The sequence below is a fragment of the Salvelinus alpinus genome, chromosome 2 (genome assembly GCF_045679555.1).
Source record: "Salvelinus alpinus chromosome 2, SLU_Salpinus.1, whole genome shotgun sequence".
NCBI classification, from domain to species: domain Eukaryota; kingdom Metazoa; phylum Chordata; class Actinopteri; order Salmoniformes; family Salmonidae; genus Salvelinus; species Salvelinus alpinus.
The window spans coordinates 27329992-27347830 of record NC_092087.1 but is presented as its reverse complement, the minus strand read 5'-3'; the positions used below and the strand labels follow the sequence as shown (position 1 = coordinate 27347830).

General features: G+C 41.6%; 1 protein-coding gene across 3 annotated transcripts in view; it reads right to left on the bottom strand.

The window, feature by feature from the left end:
* The window catches only part of LOC139557661 (bis(5'-adenosyl)-triphosphatase-like), a 341590-nt gene extending 324013 nt beyond the window's left edge, over positions 1-17577 (bottom strand). The window contains exons 1-2 of one of the 3 annotated variants that reach the window (XM_071372762.1): positions 17192-17577; positions 12780-12881 (exon numbers count right to left, since the gene is read on the bottom strand). The gene's annotated coding sequence lies outside the window, so the exon portion shown is untranslated. The remainder of the gene's footprint in view (positions 1-12779; positions 12882-17191) is intronic. The other 2 variants (XM_071372748.1, XM_071372754.1) reach the window with 2 other exon arrangements.
* Between the last annotated feature and the right edge of the window lie 262 nt (positions 17578-17839).

Sequence of the window (17839 nt, the reverse complement as noted above, 5' to 3'; positions counted from 1 at the left end):
TAAATATTTAGTTTCAGCTACCTTAAGTGTTTCTATAATTCAAATTGCATCAAGATGAATGCATTGTGTTGAGGTTCTATGACAGATCAAACCATAAGGGCATTGGACTAAAGCTAAGCATGTTGGAAAGGACATGTGTAGGAATGCAAAGATAACCTTGGAATATCACTGTTTGTTTAACATGTTAATGACTAGGCAGGGGGTAGTTAAAGACGTAATAAGAGACAAGAACAATAGCTCATATCTACCTGGAACAGTGATGAGAGGGGATGGAAAGAAACAAAGATTATAAAAAGACCTGTGAGTAAAAGACATGTAATTGATGCACAAAATAAATTGTAAACTAGTTAGATGGTGTAACCTTTCCCTGGATGCCTGGACCCTATTTCTCTTTCTGTCTCTCAACTCGGCATACATTTTTAATGAAAGAGACGGCTCAAGCTTGAACTTTGTTTTTCCTTGTAAAAGATTAATTCTATTGGGGAAGTGTTGATTGAACAGAAGCCCAAATACCCTCAGTCTCTCCTCTACTTAAGGGGGCACAGTTGAGCTGAAGCGAACATCAATTTATCACGACATCTCTGGAGCTGCCCGGCGGGCAGGGAGAGATGGAAGCAGGCAATACAGCTGGCGGACCTGCAAAGGCCTGCTATTACCCAAGCACAGGCCTCTGACTCCCTTAGGAGTTTCCCCCTGCTTTGCCTTCGCAGGCAGAATGTCCCAGAGGTGACAATGAGGCGCAGGGCGACTGATAGTGACGGTAATTAAAAGAGTTGATTAAAGTGACGGAAGGCGGACATCCAGGGAGAAAACAAGGTTCGGGAGAGAGAGGGAGTGAGAGCGGTAGAACAGGAATCATGTTAGATCACTTCTAGGAGAGCCAGATAAATACCCTTTTCCGCAAGTCACTTCAATTGGGGCAAAATCTCTAGAGGGCTGCCATCACAGAAAAGCTAGAAAACGGTAATTCTGCAGGAATGATGGTTGCCCATTCGATTCAATGCCCACGAGGTAAAGCTGGAAGTAACTATCTAAATCTGAATATTTGAAGGTGAAGTTTGTCTATTGCATTGGACTCACAAACAGTCACTACCAGCAGTCTAATAACTCAATTCAAGTTCAAATGTATAGATGAAAATGCAAAAGCAACAAAGAGCACAACTGGATCCAGGGACAATTAGGCTATCGGTAAAGAGATTTCAAAGTCCTGGTGTTCGCTGCCCAGATATCTTGTTTATTACCACTGGCCAAGACTTCCCAAAGAGACATCAGAACCAGATGATAGCTTTACAGCCAAACCTGCAGGGGAAACTAAATGAACTCCTGGAGGTTTTTCAACTTAAACCCCTGGCCTCACACATGCACACTGACCTGAGGGAGCCTCACTCTACAAAATCCAGCACTTTTATACATTAGTCTAGCCGTCTAGTACCACTCGTCTAATTTGGGTTTGCCCAGAAGGGGTAACAACTCAAAGACCTGAACTTCAATTGCAATAGCATCCGAAAACTGAAGCCAAAAACAAACATCACTTTTAATGAGGGAGACACTCTGGACAGATCTTAGAGTTAAGTTAATTTGACATTGTGTTCTTTACGTCCAAATACAAACTGACATTCATTAAATTCATACAGAGCAGCTAATGTGATAACTCAAAATGTTAATATTTTGTTGATTCTACTGCTTGTAGTAAATACATTAGATAAAAGGAACTGCCAGTTGCTGTACCCTTGTATAATTCTACAATGACAGTAAGTGCTTTGTGAGATTCCTCTTGGCACACAAAGCATTATGATGCATTTCCATTTTTATCTCTCTGTACATATGCCCTAGCATACACAATGGTAGCTCGACAGAAAGACAACAGCATTTAACCATTTGTACATGATAAGGTTTAGACAGATGGAAGGAGAAGTAACAGCAGGATAACTTTTTGATTTGAACCAACAGAACTCAACCCAAGGCAGCATGAGTCATGTTGGATAGTGGGTCACGTTGATCAAACTTCCAGTCACATGAATGATGGGATGATGAAGGTTGTTTCGTAAACATTTCAGTTGATTGAAACCTTGTTCCTCTACAAGCTGTGAATGGGAATCCACACATTCCCACCCAAGAATCAGAGCACAAGACTGAGGACAGACAGTCCAATGTGTTGTGTCCTTTACTTCAAAACTACTGTAGAAAAGCTGTAGATTCAGAAAGTAGCCTCCCAGAATCAAATTCTTCATGATCTACTTGCATTATAATCCAATTAATAATGGTGTTCTCGCTTTTTTCCTTGTGACCAAATATAAGTAATGTGCACATGTGTACATGCTAGACAGGCTCCATTGTATTTATAGCTTCTGGTTAGGTGTTCCTGACGTGATATAAAGACGTGGCATTTACTGGGGCTAATATTTTTCTATCATTGCTCACGGCACCATGCATATCCACCAGCTGCTGGAGATAATGCACAAATATGATAACAGATCAATTCCCCGCCATAAATTCCCAAGGGACGGACGGCCTGAGCTAGGAAGTTGCAATGGACTGAGACACCAACACACATTACATAATTGAGGTAGGAGAGGCAGAGTGAGAACAATGCGAAGAGCATTAAAAAGCCTAATAGTTTTTGGCCATCATAAATGTCATTATTTATTTCCTAATGAATGACAATTGGTATTCTGCTCTCACTGTCTGTGAACCAACACTGACATTTGAGCTATAGGGCTAGTAAGCCTCCTTGGAAACCTGGGATAGTGGGCTACATATTGAAAATGCAGACTATTGTCAATTTAAGTCACTTAATGTCAAAGCGGGTGAGAAGCATCCAGCTGCAGATGGTGTGTTTTGAGGGCACCTAGTCTGCTAATGTCAAAGCTCACGCGCTCTAACACGCTGAGCCAGAACTATAATATGTCACTAGCTCTGGTCCAGGGCATACCCACTGAATTAGGAATTTAAAAGGATCTCTATGCTACTAGCTAGCTAGCTCTGGTCCAGGGCAAAGCTAGTAGCTCTGATCAGCAGTAGCTTTGGTCCTGGGCGTAGCCAAAGATTTGTATAACTAAGATAGAGCACAGCCTGTCATGTCCAATGGGAATGTTGTGGAAATTCTTACACAGGGACACTCGAAGTCAATCTTAATAGGAATCATTGTTTATTGTCAGTGCGCTGGAGAGGTTCCAACCAACTCCAGGCACCATAGTACCCATGTCAAATCAAATCAAATTGTAATAGTCACATGCACCAAATACAACATGTGTAATAGACCTTACAGTGAAATGCTTACTCACAAGCCCCTAACCAACAATGCAGTTTGTTGGGGGTACCGGTACAGAGTCAATGTGCGGGGGCACCGGGTTAGTTGAGGTAATATGTACATGTGGGTAGAGTTATTAAAGTGACTATGCATAAATGATAACAACAGAGTAGCAGCAGTGTTAAAAAAAAAGGGGGGGGGGGGGCAATGTAAAAAGTATGGGTAGCCATTTGATTAGGTGTTCAGGAGTCTTATGGCTTGGGGGTAGAAGCTGTTTAGAAGCCTCTTGGACCTAGACTTGGCGCTCCGGTACCGCTTGCCGTGCGTCTATGACTAGGGTGGCTGGAGTCTGACAATTTTTAGGGCCTTCCTCTGACACTGCCTAGTATAGAGGTCCTGGATGGCAGGGAGCTTGGCCCCAGTGATGTACTGGGCTGTTCGCACTACCCTCTGTAGTGCCTTGCGGTCGGAGGCCGAGCAGTTGCCATACCAGGCAGTGATGCAACCAGTCAGGATGCTCTCGATGATGCAGAGTTTTTTCCTCTGGTTGCACATTTAACATGCTGATAGAAATTTGGTAAAACGGATTTAAGTTTCCCTGCATTAAAGTCCCCAGCTACTAGGAGTGCCGCCTCTGGTTGAGCGTTTTCTTGTTTGCTTATGGCGGAATACAGCTCATTCAAAGTTGTCTTAGTGCCAGCCTCTGACTGTGGTGATATGTAAACAGCTACGAAAAATGCAGATGAAAACTCTAGATAGATAGTGCGGTCCACAGCTTATCATGAGATACTCTACCTCAGGCGAGCAATAGCTCGTAGATATCGTGCACCAGCTGTTATTACAAAAATACATAGCCCGCCGCCTCTTATCTTACCAGACGCCGCTGTTCTATCCTGCCGGTACAGAGTATAACAAGCCAGCTGTATGTTGATAGTGTTGTCGTTCAGCCACGACTCCGTGAAACATAAGATATTACAGTTGTGAATGCCCCGTTGGTAGATTAAAATAGATGACCTACGCGCAAGATTATTCTCCAAAGATTTCTGCTGGCAAACGTGCATGGATGGAAGTGGGTGTTTATTCGATCGCCTACGAATTCTCAGAAGGCAGCCCGCCCGTTGGCCCCTTTTTCTCCGCCTCCTCTTCACACAAATCATGGGAATCTGGGCCTGTTCCCGAGAAAGCAGTATATCGTTCGTGTCGGGCTAGTCAGACTCGTTAAAGGAAGAAATGGATTCTGCCAGTCCGTGGGGAGTAATCGCAGTGCTGATGTTCGGTCATATTGATCAGGAGCTCTGCTTGGGCTGTCCCAGCAGTTGTCTTAAACAGTTAAAGTCGGAAGTTTACATACACTTAGGTTGGAGTCATTAAAACTCGTTTTTCAACCACTCCACAAATTTATTGTCAACAAACTATAGTTTTGGCAAGTCGGTTAGGACATCTACTTTGTGCATGACACAAGTCATTTTTCCAACAACTGTTTCCAGACAGATTATTTCACTGTATCACAATTCCAGTGTGTCAGAAGTTTACACACACTATGTTGACTGTGCTTTAAACAGCTAGGAAAATTCCAGAAAATTATGTCATGGCTTTAGAAGCCTCTAATAGGCTAAATGACATCATTTGAGTCAATTGGAGGTGTACCTGTGGATGTATTTCGAAGCCTACCTTCAAACTCAATGGCTCTTTGCTTGACATCATGGGAAAATCAAAAGAAATCAGCCAAGACCTCAGATTTTTTTTTTTTTGACCTACACAAGTCTAGCTCATCCGTGGGAGCAATTTCCAAACGCCTGAAGGTACCACGTTCATCTGTACAAACAATAGTACGCAAGTATAAACACCATGGGACCACAAAGCCATCATACCGCTCAGGAAGGAGACACGTTCTGTCTCCTAGAGATGAACGCACTTTGTTGCGAAAAGTGCAAATCAATCCCAGAACAACAGCAAAGGACCTTGTGAAGATGCTGGAGAACACAGGTAAAACAGTATCTAGATCCACAGTAAAACAAGTCCTATATCGACATAACCTGAAAGGCAGCTCAGCAAGGAAGAAGCCACTGCTCCAAAACCGCCCCAAAAAAGCCTGACTATGGTTTTAAACTGCACATGAGGACAAAGAGTGTACTTTTTGGAGAAATTTCCTCTGGTCTGATGAAACAAAAATAGAACTGTTTGGCCATAATGACCATCGTTATGTTTGGAGGAAAAAGGGGGACGCTTGCAAGCCGAAGAACACCATCCCAACCGTGAAGCACGGGGGTGGCGGTATCATTTTGTAGGGGTGCTTTGCTGCAAGAGGGACTGGTGCACTTCACAAAATAGATGGCATCATGAGGCAGGACAATTATGTGGATATATTGAAGCAACATCTCAAGACATCAGTCAGGAAGTTAAAGCGTGGTCACAAATGGGTCTTCCAAATGGACAATGACCCCAAGCATACTTCCAAAGTTGTGGCAAAATGGCTTAAGGACAACAAAGTCAAGGTATTGGAGTTGCCATCACAAAGCCATGACCTCAATCCCATAGAAAATTTGTGGGCAGAACTGAAAAAGCATGTGCGAGCAAGGAGGCCAATATACCTGACTCAGTTCCACCAGCTCTGTCAGGAGGAATGGGCCAAAATTCACCCAACTTATTGTGGGTAGCTTGTGGAAGGCTACCCAAAACGTGTGACCCAAGTTAAACAATTTAAAGGCAATGCTACCAAATACTAATTGAGTGTATGTCAACCTCTGACCCACTGGAACTGTGAGGTAAGAAATAAAAGTTGAAATAATTCATTCTCTCTACTATTATTCTGACATTTCACATTCTTAAAATAAAGTGGTGATCCTAACTGACCTAAAACAGGTTATTTTATAGGATTAAATGTCAGAAATTGTGAAAAACTGAGTTTAAATGTATTTTGCTAATGTGTATGTAAACATCCGACTAACTGTAGACCGCACTAGCACTGGTCCAGGTCATAGCTAGCTACGGTACCAGTCATAAGTTTGGACACACCTACTTACTCATTCGAGGGTTTTTCTTTATTTTTACTATTTTCTACATTGTAGAATAATAGGTTAAGACATCAAAACTATGAAATAACACATAGGAAATTATGTAGTCACCAAAAAAGTGTTAAAGAAATCAAAATATTTTTTAGATTTGAGATTCTTCAAAGTAGCCACCCTTTGCCTTGATGACAGCTTTGCACACCCTTGGCATTCTCTCAACCAGCTTCATGAGGTTGTCACTTGGAATGCATTTCAATTAACAGGTGTGCTTTGTTAAAAGTTAATTTGTGAAAAGTCTTTCCATTTTGATGCGTTTGAGCCAATCAGTTGTGTTGTGACAAGGTAGGGGTGGTATACAGAAGATAGCCCTATTTGGTAAAAGACCAAGTTCATATTATGGCAAGAACAAATAAGCAAAGAGAAACGACAGTCCATCATTACTTTAAGACATGAAGGTCAGTCAATACGGAAAATTTCAAGAACTTTGAAAGTTTCTTCAAGCGCAGTCGCAAAAACAATCAAGCTCTATGATGAAACTGGCTCTCATGAGGACAGGAGGATAATTTCATTAGAGTTAACTGCACCATAGATTGTAGCCCAAATAAATGCTACAGAGTTCAAGTAACAGACACATCTCAACAGCAACTGTTCAGAGGAGAATGCGTGAAACAGGCCTTCATGTTCAAATTGCTGCAAAGAAACCACTTCTAAAGGACACCAATAATAAGAAGAGACTTGCTTGGGGCAAGAAACACAAGCAATTGACATTAGACCGGTGAAAATCTGGCCTTTGGTCTGATGAGTCCATGTGGATGATCTCTGCATGTGTGGTTCTCACCGTGAAGCATGGAGGAGGTGTGATGGTGCTTTGCTGGTGACACTGTCAGTGATTTATTTAGAATTCAAGGCCCACTTAACCAGCATGGCTAACACAGCATTCTGCAGCGACACCATCCCATCTGGTTTGCGCTTTGTGGGACTATCATTTGTTTTCAACAGGACAATGACCCAACACACCTCCAGGCTGTGTAAAGGCAATTTTACCAAGAAGGAGAGTGATGGAGTGCTGCATCAGATGACCTGGCCTCCACAATCACCCAACCTCAACCCAATTGAAATGGTTTGGGATGAGTTGGACCGCTTAGTGAAGGAAAAGCAGCCAACAAGTGCTCAGCATATGTGGGAACTCCTTAAAGACTGTTGGAAAAGCATTTCAGGTGAAGCTGGTTGAGAGAATGCAAAGAGAGTGCAAAGCTGTCATCAAGGCAAAGGGTGGCTACTATGAAGAATATCAAATATATAATATATTTTGATTTGTTTAAAAAAAAAAAATGGTTACTACATGATTCCATATGTGTTACATCATAGTGTTGATGTCTTCACTATTGTTCTACAATGTAGAAAATAGTACAAATACAGAAAAACCCTTAAATGAGTAGGTATGTCCAAACTTTTGACTGGTACTGTAGCTCTGGTCCGCACTTTGTCTGGTCCATAGCATAGCTAGTAACTCTGGTGCAGGGCGTAGCTAGCAGCTAGTAATATCTGGTTCACACTAGCGCTGGTCTAGCTCTGGTCCAGGGCATAGCTAGTAGCTAGCTAGCTCTGGTCCGACCTAGCTCTGGTCCAGGGCGTATCAAGTAGCTAGCTAGCTTGTTATGTAATTTCACCACCCGTGTTGTTGGTCGCGGTAACGCACCATCCTGTCTGGCACCCTTCGGCATCCTGTCTCAGCTCATCCTGTCACAGCATCTGTGCCCTAAGAAGGCATCTGCTGGATGCAGGTAGGCTTACCATGTCTCACTGCCAAGGGAGGCGATAGACAGAGAGGAAGAAGCAACCATCTTTGTGATTGCCTGAGTAGCCACAGAGGTAAGAAGGTGATTTCCTGAATAAAGGTGCAGTGTAATCACTGACGACTGCAATCATGTGCTCAAGACCATAGAAGACAAATTTGACAAGAAAATACACTTCGGCTCAATGTCAATTTGCACTTAAATTATCATTTTTTGGGCACAAATCTCACATCCCATATCATGCACGTCTGTTCCCTTCCTTCTCATCCGAAACACCATCACCAACGAACTTACATACCCTCTGTCAGGTGGCATCAGCAGGTATAAGCCTAAGCCTAGTAGTCTATGTTATTATCCCCACTTTTTTCTTACATTGCCATGTTGGCACAAAATGACTCAAATATGAATGTGTGCCTGACAAACGACATCAAGTAAGTATCAGGAAAGTAAAACATTACAATAAACACTATGATGACAATCAAACAAGCACTCCCTGAGCATGCACATGCCTAGGCAACTACCTGGAGAACAAAGAAGTGATACAGGTGTGAGAAGAGACTAACAGGTAGGAAACACATTTCTTGAATGATAACTCAAATTACTCAAAGTCAGGAAAAATATCAACATCAGCATTACTGTAATGAGCTACTGGAGGTATGGCTGAGGCAAAGATATGTTGCCTAATCGCGGACTGCCTGGATTTTTCCCAGCAAATCAATACAATCAACTAGACACCGCTACAAAACACTCAACAACATGTTTTCAGTGTGGGGCGTAAAGTACACATTTGAATAGTGAATATCCGGCTGTCTTTAGCAATGTGAGAGAGTTTGCATTAGGGAAAATGGCCCGCTACAATCAGAGTGCACACATGATGGCCTCATCCTCACACACATCCTCCAGAATTGTAACGTGATATGTGAATGCCTCCCTAGTTGTTACAGTTTAGCTAGTGTAAAGCACCGGCAGACATTTTTCAACTAACATTTACATGGCGATACTTCATTAATTCTCAATTTGGAAGTTACCTTTTTCTTCACAACTCCCATCACTAGTTGCAGGTGGGACATTGGAATTTAGAAAATGCTCCATTATGAAATGTATACATTTTCTTGCTCCATGAAGTGTATCCAAAACTGTGTCCAATTGTGATCTTCTCTCATTGATCAAGACAGGTTAGTGTTATTCAAAGTGACGCTTGATTTCTGAGTCATGATGTGCAGCACTTTAGGATGGACACTCACCTGTCTTGATCAATGAGAAAAGATCTGAAATAGACAATATGGCGGCATACATATTATATTGTTGGATTATCTCATGAAGCAAAAATGTATTTAATTTCATAACGTTCAACGTTCCTCCTGCAACTAGCAATGGGAGTTGAGAAGATACCAGTGACTTCCAAGGTGAGAATTAAGGAAGTATCGCCATGTAAAGGTTAGTTGAAAAACATGCTGCCAATGCATTACACTAGCTAAGATGTAATAGTATGAAAGCATTCACATATCATGTAACTATTCTGTACATCAAACATATAGGCCTACACAATAGTTGCCTACATTATTAGAAAAAGGGTATCCAAAAAGGTTTTTTGGCTGTCCGCATAGGAGCACTCTTTTGGGTTCCAGGTAGAACCCTCTGTGGAAAGGTTTCTACATGGAACTCCAAAAGGTTCTACCTTGAACCAAAAAGGGTTTTTCAAAGAGTTATCCTACGCGGACAGCCAAAAAACCTTTTGGATCCCTTTTTTCTAATAATGTAGTAAACTATTGTGTAGGCACCTTTTTTCTAATAATGTAGTAAACTATTGTGTAGGCACCTTTTTTCTAAGTAGCCGGATATATGGCAGGGGTATAGACAACCCTGTTCTTGGAGTGCCACAGGTACTCCTACTCCTATAATCCTGCAGTAGCCACACATAATTTAATGTTTCTGCATTGCTGTAACTGCTGTAATTTGAAAATTATTCAAAACATGTAACTATTGGAATATAAGGTAATGCATAGCCTAGAGCAGGGTTATTCAAATCTTACCCAACAAGGTCCGGACTACTGCTGGTTTTCTGTTCTACCTGATAATTAATTGCACCCACCTGCTGTCCCAGGTTTAAATCAGTCCCGAAATAGAGGTGAAGAATGATTTGGTAACCATGGCCCAGAATTGAATTTTAGGGGCCTACAGTGCCTAAACGTTTGAAATTATGTAGGCTATAGGTCTACAGCACACAGCATAAGTGAGAGACAAAATAAAAACAGTGCAGGCAGACATTAACACGTGTAAGCACATCTGTGTCAATTTCTCATAGTGTTTCTGTGAATGGTAATGAGACACATAAGAGATCCCTAGGGGTAGTGTGTAGTAACACAGTAGAGACACCAATTCCCATCACTGGTGGCTTTGGGTGGCTAAACTCTTTGTCAAAGGATTGAAGCAGCACATTTCCAGAGAGGATAAAGGAGATTGAAAGGTGAAATTAGAAGGTGAAATTGAACACATATCTCATTTTTGGAAGGGTGATCCTTTTACTTAGTGGTAAGGCAAAGAATATATCTAAAAGTGGCAGACACATCTCCAGAATTCAGTTCAGTTGTAGGCCTACCTGGTTTAAAGGATTGACCAACAATCGTTCATATCCCCAGGCAAGACGACTAACAAAAAAACAAGGAGCCCCATCATTGCTCAGATGGATCATTGCTCAACTCTCCTTTAGCTCATCCTACTATCTATCTCTTTCCCACCCACTTCCCTCACTTATTTTCCCCAACCCCCTTCCCCCAACTCTAAATGTTTTCTTTTCCCCGCTTCCCCAAATCAGATATGACCAATTATCTTCCAGTATCAGATTGCTGTTGTGCCCAATCAGATCAAGTAAAATTTTTGCTCTTATTGAATGGGATTAAGAGTGAAAGAGACTGAAGAGATGCCAACTGGTTAATGTGATTGGGAATGAAGGCCTTTGTCTCCAATCGGATTAACAGCAGAAATACAGAGTGGGGATAAATGTCATCCACTGGGCACCATGCATTGGAGCTCCGCTCCTTTGTTGCTCTGCCATTGACGTACACTAAGCCCCATGTTGAGACATGACCAGAAACAACACTAACAGGATAGGCAGTGTTGAAGTGCATCACAATAAGCATAGGGGATGATACATTTAAAGGCTTCTACCATGCAACAGGACATATATTGACTTACAATAATCAAAAGGTCATGAATGACTTGATTTATGCTCATTACAATTTTGCTGTCATTAACCAGGTTTCCATCCAACCTTTTTAAGAGAGTAATGTACACATTACATAAAAAAATGTCACGACAGGCCTGATGGAAACAGCAAATTTGTCAGCAAACTTTCCAAATGTCTACAAAACAAATATGCTAGTTGAGGTGGGATCTTTTTCTGTCTGTAAAATTAATTATGCAAGAAATGGCAATGGAATTTCCTTTCTGCACAAATATTGATATAATAACCATCATATCGAAGTAAACTTGGAGTCACGTGATGATATGTTGTGTGGTCCACCCACTACGACTAATTGGGAAATAATGCAGTTTATTAGGCTACAGATAAGTTACGATGAACTTTACAAGGTGGTGAAAGTACACGCTGTGATTGATGCTCCTCTCCAATAAATATCAAGGTTCTTATTATGGAGACATGATGATCATGCTTGGCTGCCTTTTGACAAATAATCTCGCTCTTTTGTCCATAATAATCTCATCACATAGGCTATTTTACACACACTGTATGTCAAGCTGTTGGCTAGAGCGCACATGCCAAGACCAGAGTGGTCACATGCACTATATAACGCACCATTTTTTTTGTTGACAAAACCATCAGTAGAGTTGGAAATGCCATGGAAACCCATTTAACTTTTTTTTATTTTATATTCAGTACATGGGAATTTAACCGCAAAAGGTGGGTCTCCCGAGGGTCTCCCGAGTGGCACAGCGGTCTAAGGCACTGCATCGCAGTGCTAGAGTCGTCACTACAGATCCAGGTTCGATCCCGGGCTGTGCCGCGAACGGGAGACCCATGAGGCGATGCACAATTGGCCCAGTGTCGTCTGGGTTAGGAGAGGGTTTGGCCGGCTGGGATGTCCTTGTCCCATTGCACTCTAGCGACTCCTTGTGGCGGACGGGCGCATGCACACTGACTTCGGTTGCCAGCTGTACGGTGTTTCCTCCGACACATTGGTGCGGCTGGCTTCCAGGTTAAGCGAGCAGTGTGTCAAGAAGCAGTGCGGCTTGGCGGGGTCATGTTTCGGAGGTCGCATGGCTCTCGACCTTCCCCTCTCCCGAGTCCGTACGGGAGTTGCAGCGATGGGACAAGACTGTAACTACCAATTGGGGAGAAAAGGGGTAAAAAGTATATATATATATATATTTTTTTTTTTATATATACACAGTCATCACGCACAGCCTTTTATTCACAACAGGTCAATTTGATGGAAACCCATCTCTGGCAAAATGCAGATTTTGTTATTAATGCAGATTTTTGAATATTCGCGTGAAAATCTGTCACTAATTGGATGGAAACCTAGCTACAGTAGTGAGTACATCCCCTATAACAGGTCACCATCTTAATTCATGTATTTTTAGACACAACCAAATGTATTGCCATTTTACATAACAGATATCCTTTCCCTATGCACTGCAAACTGTCCAAGAGTTTAGTCAGATACTGTACACTGTGTGTTTGTCTTGTTTAATCATATTTACCTGTCTATAAGTGTACCTGGACTCCAGAGCAGATCACAACTTTTAGACTTGATGCAGTGTGAACTCCTCTCTGATCTTCTACAGTACCTCACTTTTCTTTACCTGCAGGGGCAGAGACCAGTACGGACATGAGGCTCCATGTAAATGGAAGAGAAATGCAAAGAGAGTTGATATTCTACTGAGGGTCTGGGCACCTTCCACCGCACTACGGTGGTGACCTTTATGACCTCTCCTTGAAAATCATTCGGCAGGTCTTCTCTCTGCAGCCCTCACACACACAGCCTGACCTCAGAGTGCAAACACGCGCGCACACACACAGAATTACAACCGAGGAGCCGTTGGTTCTGTCAGCATCACCACTCTCTCTATTCCTCCTGCTCTTCTTTTCGGAAAGTATCAAGGACTCAAGGAACAGTCAGAGATGACTGGATGAACTCGGTGTGTTTTTGTAGGTCACTTGACTTTCAATGTGGGAGAACACTGACCTGAATACAGTACAGGGTTGCTTTATAAGACAATGTGAACATGTCATTTTGTTATGACTTTAGGAAGTGACAGTTGTGCTTGTATTCATATCCCACTTCCAGAACTATATTGTGTAACACTGCTATATAACACTAAATGAATGCCAATGAGGACAGGAATACATCCTGGAGCATGGCTGTTATATACAGTACTTTACCTAAATGCTTTTTTAAGTAATTTTCAAATCCTAATTAGAACTTGCTAAATAGATATAGTCCTGTGCATTCTCAACATGATACAAGAGCCTCTGTGTGTGTTAGATGGGCACAATTAATGATGCACACAACACACTGAACAACACGATACACGGTGGACATGCTGGGGAAATACAGCATACAGAAATTAACACAGGTCTATGGCTGTTTAGTTCAACATTAAGCAAAGAGAATCCAATCAATTAAGTATTGCTGTGGTATGAATAAACAAGTGTATCATTGATGCCAGTTCTCTTGCATTATGCATCCCTGTCCATAAATCTCCAAATTAAGTTTGGAACCAGGGAAAGCAGCAGACAAGTATCACTGATATATTGATCCACACTGGTTTTATTTTTTGTTAAAGTGCTATTGTGAAGACAAACTAGAGGGATGTATGGAGAGCCAGGAACATCAAAAGGATGCTTAAAGGAAAGCTCAACTCAAAAATGATATATTTTTCTATTAGTCCACTGTTGATACAGTCCCAAAATGTTTTGCATGTCAGCAGTCAAGTTCTCAAGATATTGGACTTCCAAGAAGCAAAGTGTCACCAACATTTTGCATCATAATGGCTTTTCCTTTAAGGAGGAAGTATTGAAGATATACAGTAGAAGGCTGCATGCAGTAGCATGTATAATTATTGAGCTATCTTGTGATTAAGGTGGGTGAAGTGTGTGTATGATTCATTGAGAATAATTCAAACCAAGCACATCCAAATCCGATGCACATACTGCCATGGACCCTTTTTTTGCATTTGTTTCGGGTTAGGGTTCAAATAACTTGCAGCTCCAAGTCGGTGTACTGCTTAGTTCAGCAGGGGTTCATAGGAGTAGGTGTACTGCTTAGTTCAGCAAGGGTTCATAGGAGTACGTGTACTACTTAGTTCAGCAGGGGTTCATAGGAGTAGGTGTACTGCTTAGTTCAGCAAGGGTTCATAGGAGTAGGTGTACTGCTTAGTTCAGCAAGGGTTCATAGGAGTAGGTGTACTGCTTAGTTCAGCAGGGGTTCATAGGAGTAGGTGTACTGCTTAGTTCAGCAGGGGTTCATAGGAGTAGGTGTACTGCTTAGTTCAGCAGGGGTTCATAGGAGTAGGTGTACTGTTTAGTTCAGCAGGGGTTCATAGGAGTAGGTTTCCCGTGAGTGTTAGACAAGAAGATTTCTCTGTTTATTTAATTATTTATTTTTGCAGACAGATGGTCCACATTAGAAGGAGGAGCCATGTGACATCCCTAGACAGCACCACTGAGAACCAGATCATTAAAATGTATTTAATCATATTCGGCATATTAAAAAATCCATCTGGTCACTTCTGGACTCCCACTGTTTCCACAACCTCCACCTCTGGATGGTCTGAGAAGACTAACGGAGGGTCAGAGGGTGTGAAGTGTCTGAAGTGTCTAGTAACATGAGTCCACACATTCAGACATCCACACATTCAGATGTAGTCAATGTAGTTGAAACTTAGTTAAGGTTAAAGCATAGTTCAAGCAATTACATACAGTGCATTCATAAAAGTAGTCATTTTGTTACATTACAGCCTTACTCTAAAATGGATTAAATTAGCACACAGCCAATACAACGCAGGAGTGGCTTTGGGACAAGTCTCTGAATGTCCTTGAGTGGCCCAGTCAGAGCCCGGACATGAACCCGATCTAACATTTCTGGAGAGACCTGAAAACAACTGTGCAGCAACTCTCCTCATCCAACCTGACAGAGCTTGAGGATCTACAGAGAAGAATGAGAGGAACTCCCAAAATACAGGTGTGTCAAGCTTGTAGCGTCATACCCAAGAAGACTCGAGGCTGTAATCGCTGTCAAAGGTGTTTCAACAAAGTCCTGAGTAAAGGGTCTGAATACTTATGTAAATGTAATATTTAAGTTTTTTATTTGTTAATAAATGAGCAAAAAAAATCTAAAAACCTGTTTTAGCTTTGTCATTATGGGGTATTGTGTGCAGATTGATGAGGGGGGAAACTATTCATCTATTTAATCCACTTTAGAATAAGACTGCAATGTAACAAAATGTGAAACAATTCAAGGGGTCTGATTACTTTCCGAATGCACAGTAGATTTGTAGTGTACCATGTAAATAGGTATAAATTGGCTACAAAGAGTTTACATTAAAGCTGTTATAGCAGCTGTTATATATTCTGTTATAGCTGGTCCTAAGTTGTATAAGATCATTTGTAAACAAACTCATAAGCCCAGTGTTTCTGACTAATTACATCAAACAGTAATTCTAGAGTGAGAGCAGGATTCAACATACTTAATCGAGCTTTATTGCAAATCTAATGTTTGCACTAAATATACATTTGTAAAGACAAACTGAAAACAGGTTTCAGTTGTAATAACTAGGCCTACTTGTACTGTGTTAGAACTGTACATGTATGGTCTATATGCAAGCTGTATCACAACCGGCCGTGATTGGTAGTCCCATAGGGCGGCGCACAACTGGCCCAGCGTCGTCCAGGTTTGGCCGATGTAGGCCATCATTGTAAATAAGAATTTGTTCTTAAATGACTTTCATAGTTAAATAAAGGTTAAATAAAAAAATACTTTGTAAGGACAGGATACAGTATGTTATATAGGGATAGGCCATGCCTATGTGACTAAGTTCATTGGGTTTCTTTTATAAAGACTAAGCTTAATTTAGGAATGACACCGCCTCACAACACAACGTCTACATCAGTCTGTCACACCCAGTAAAATACAATACAATCATTACTGTCCAAGCGTGTAGACTTCAGCATTCTCTCTGACTCTTCCCATACACTGAATGGTGGGACTGTGCCGCTGTTACACTGTCACTTTGTTTTCACAATCGTTAAAAGTGTGCATCCCAGGGTTTGACGCTGAACGAGAGTGAGAAGCCAACTGGGCCTTTTTGAGGAGTTTAGACTGAAAGTGAAGAGGAGGAGAGGGATTCTGTGTTTTTCTGGTTATTCATCATGGGAAAGGTATAGGCTAATATGGCCAGAACAGACCTTCAATCATCCATATTGGAACACATTATATAACCATACATGCTGATAGACTAAAAGCATGCAAAGTTCTGGTGGATCTTTATGATTAAAAGGACCTTAAAAAAAAGAATAATCCATGAAGTTGAGTTAAATATAAAAAAAATGGCAATGTCAAATAGACCTACAATTGTCTATTAATTTCCGTTGTACAATCCCCGTCTGCAATTTCATGTTGGATCTTTAAATAACACTACATGCCCATGAAACGTAACTCTCTGAAAAACTGTTTGGCACATTATTTCGCGCTAAAAATGTGTCTAGAATGAACGGTTCTGTAATGAAACAATGTTAAAGATACCACCGCGTAGCGTGGACAAGGCAACGCTCCATTATATTAGGTTTCACTAGATAGAAACGCATCCGTGTACTAAACGCACGTACAGTTTGCTTTCGCTCACAGCGAAATATTATGTAGGCCTATTTTCCGCAATCAGGTTGTCAGATCTTTTAACTGACCGGTGACTGTAGCCTAATGCACATGCATTGACATGTTTCCTATCAAATAAACATTATTAACGTCGAGTTAAGTTAAATATTTTAGATAATCATCTTCATTCGCTTACAATTCTTAAATCAATACATTCAATCAATACAGCTAAAACGTATAACAATATAGCTGCATTATTTCGTCCTCGTTGCATGAAATGAAAATGACTGGAGCACTCACCTTCCGTGTCTGAGACAGTCTTGATAACCCGAATGATCTATGGGTAGTGCAGTTCTGGTGTTGCACAAGGGTGCTGGAAGTGCCTCTCTAGCATGTTAATGTGACTACAAGTTCCACAATGAGTGTAGCCACATACGCTTATATGCACGTTCTGAATCCCTAAAACGTCATACATTGGGCGCGTTTGAGCGGATCCCTTTTGTCAAGTCATTGACCAACCTTTCAAAGTGGGTTGCATTATGGGGATAAAAAATCCGACTTGCGCCTACTTGTCGACTGCATGAACTTTACAAAATTCATGTGATCAAAGGTCATGAAATTTTGACTGCAAGTTCTGCAGTTGCTCTTCACCAACTTCTTCCTACAGCCATCGCCGCAATGTGTGAAGCTCTATTGTCAACCAATCACAAGTATGAGTAGCTGCAGCCCAATATGGCGACCAGACTATTGGGGAGTGGGTGTGTCGAAAGGAGTGGGTGTTTGGAAAGCGATTCAGATAATTGGGCAGGTTTGTTGGCACCCAAGACCGTTTGCTTGGCTGATTGGGCTGCACTACGAGTCGATAGCAAGCCGGCGACCAGTGCTGAGTGTTGACAAGTCCGCAGGCACATGGTTGTGTCGCCGGCGGTAGATATTGTGGCGATTTTT